The sequence below is a fragment of the Lathyrus oleraceus genome, chromosome 5 (genome assembly GCF_024323335.1).
Source record: "Lathyrus oleraceus cultivar Zhongwan6 chromosome 5, CAAS_Psat_ZW6_1.0, whole genome shotgun sequence".
Taxonomy (NCBI): domain Eukaryota; kingdom Viridiplantae; phylum Streptophyta; class Magnoliopsida; order Fabales; family Fabaceae; genus Lathyrus; species Lathyrus oleraceus.
The window spans coordinates 193,317,718-193,320,730 of NC_066583.1; the positions used below are offsets into that span (position 1 = coordinate 193,317,718).

General features: G+C 33.0%; 1 long non-coding RNA gene across 1 annotated transcript; it reads right to left on the reverse strand.

The window, feature by feature from the left end:
- Positions 1–821: 821 nt before the first annotated feature.
- LOC127082710 (uncharacterized) lies at positions 822–2,382 on the reverse strand. Its single transcript, XR_007788201.1, has 2 exons — positions 1,670–2,382; positions 822–1,014 (listed from the first exon to the last, which is right to left on the reverse strand). It is a non-coding gene; the product is annotated as an uncharacterized LOC127082710 (long non-coding RNA).
- Between the last annotated feature and the right edge of the window lie 631 nt (positions 2,383–3,013).

Here is a 3,013-nt window from a genome sequence, read left to right on the forward strand (position 1 = left end):
AACCCCCTTACCTGTAATCTCTAGCATTTTATTAGTTTTGATTTGAAAACTTCTTATTTTTGGGTTTTGTTCGTACTTTTCCTTTTTCCCTTGGAAACAATAAATGTGCGGTGGCGACTCTGGTTTTATTGACGTCTAGCTTATCTATAGCTTGATGGTCATGAATTTACCGCTACAGTTCATCTTCCCGAGTTTAAGAAAATTACATAGGGGCAGCTGTCATACCCCAAATTTGTCATACATTTAAGTTACATTGTATTTCTTGATTCATGTGAATTAACATGACCATTTCATCTGGTCATGTGGTTTCATCAGTTTTAGAAAACTATTTATCTGCATAAGTTGACTTGTTGATTTTGGCCAGACTTTTCTACATCAAGAAAAAGTAGCTTATCTGCACATGGACTAATGAGGTCATAAGTAAAAGGTTTTGTAACCTTGATTAGAGCTTTCCTTGTTTGGCCTTATTTTATCTGCATCATATTTTTAATCATTGAATCTAAAGCAAAGTCAAAGGTACCTTTGGCTTTTGCTTTTTTCGTTTCCTTTAAATAGCATATGTCTTTAGTCTAAATTGAATCTTAATTTTTTTATTAAAATTTTTGCATTTAAAAAATAAACAAATAAAAAATAGAACATACTTATCATAAAGAACTTAATTACATTTAGATTTCTTTTTCATCTCTTTTTTTAAAATACTATTTTTCGGTATCATTTTAGATAATATCATTTTAGACCTTTCTCTTTTAAATTTCATATTAGGTAATCCATATGTGCCTTTAGTATAACTTTAAATATTTTTTTGATAAAACACAAAAAAGTATTTGATAAGTTTGATTGTTAGAATTAATTACATTTTTTATGATAAACAGAAGTACAAAAATTGTATACATTTTTTTTTTGTCTCAAGTTTTATATTGCATCCATAAGTACAGGTAAAAAATAATAATAACAAGTAAATTGGGTTTTTGAATTCACGCATTGCCTCCCTCATGAGCATCACCATATAACACCCTGCAAGCACAGAAGAATGAACATCAAGTAAGAGAATGTCAGCAACACGCGCATCCCGCTTATGCATACATACATACATATGAGTAGTAAATCAAGGATTCAACAGAAGAGGAAAACTCAGAGCATCATAACTATGGTCATATCAGTATACACATACATTCATACATCAATTTTAGGACCATAATATTCACACCAAAAGCTCACCAAGTCCCAAAAACAACGCGCAACATAAATTGTAAAATAACCTCACTCCACCACTCAAAAAAGATCCCACAAAATTAGGGATTCATACCAAAACCTCTCCAATGAATTGATTTTGAAAAATCACCAGCTCATCATCCCACACGCGTGAACCAATATCTGAGCAAATTCACAAAAAAAATCACATGTATGAAACTCCCACTCATTCACCCCTATAAATTCACTAATTATGCTCAGAAAAAAGGAGGCAATTCCTCCCCATCACTCTGCCAAAATTATTCCAAGCAAAAACCTCACTCAAAGCTCAAAATCTTAAAATTACTCAGAGTTTCTCATTGAAACTCTGAGATAGTTTGAGCTAAACCCTAAATACTAACGAATTACAATAACCAGAAGCAATAAAAGAAGAAGAGGTATACGAAGGAGAATAAGGAAATGAGAAGGGGATACTTACTAGGGGATTCGTCTCTCCGGTAACATTCGGACGATATATTTTCCTTCTTTAACTCAATCCATACTTGAAAGCATGATAAAATAAGTTGTTGAATGTTGTTTTGTCTTATACACTAAATTTTTCCCTCTGATAACACATACTAATTAACTTGTTTTGTGTAGAATAAAACTTTTTCGAGTCGTACTCGTTTCTGTTTTCATTTTTACTTAAATATTGATGGTGGACTTTTGGTATGTTGAAGAGATTTGACAGTAAAATAGGGCTTATTTTGAGTTTTGGCTGATTAAGGGTTGTGATGGTCCGATCCCTCCAATTGGTGAGGTTTTGAAAGAAAATAAGGGAAGATTCGAAAAGAGGGGCTAATTTAAGTTAGACTAGTGTTTAGGTTTTTTTTGGTGGTGGTAGGTTGCCGGAGAGGACGGAGGCGCTGCCGCCGACCGCCGCCCTTCTCTGGAAAGGATGAAGGTTCAAGAAGATCAGAGGTGGGGGGTTGGAAAAGAAAGGTTGCAAAGTGTTTGAGAAGAGAGAAAGTAAAACGTTTCAAATGAATCCGTTCTCTCTTGGTCTCATGTTTTAATCCCATTTCCTTTGCTTTTTCATTTGCTAACAAGTGTACATACTAAGGCCAATGGATGGCCATGTTGTTCCCACATAGTGTTGACTGATGAGTCAACTGGGGATCCAACGTGGATCCCCTCGCTATAGTACCTTGTGCCTGTGTTCCCCATACCGTATAATATCTTGGCTATTTGATCAAAGGGATGGGATGGAGTCAACCAGAGTTGACTCTCCCTCCCTTTAAGTGGACTCTTTGGCTTGCTAGGTGGGGCTCCCTACATTGGGCCTGAATCGATTTGGTTTTTTTAACCCCCTTTTTTATTGATGTGCACCCCAAGTGGGTTGTTTTTTCTTAAGAGTCCATTTTCTTTTTTTAGCTAGTTTTTTCTTTATTTTATTTTTCCATTTTCGTTTTTTCCTTGTGTGTTTAATTAATAAAATATTTTTTTATTAAGTTAATATAGTCAATTATAATTAGTTAGTTAATTAATTAATTATAAATTAATTAATTTAGTTAGTTAATTATCATTAACTTAATTGATTTAGTTATTTACTTTATCTTACTTTTCCTTCTTGCTATATATTTGTGCACCATCAATAATCCTCACATGTCCATTCATTCATCTTCTATTATTGCTCATTCTAATCACGTCCATTGTCTTATTGATTATAATTGTTAATGATTTAACTATTTGATGAATAATTAATGATTAATGACTTTATTTCATAAACTTTTCAAAATGCTAAAATCTTGGTCCAATGTCAAACGATCTTTTTTTCAAAACA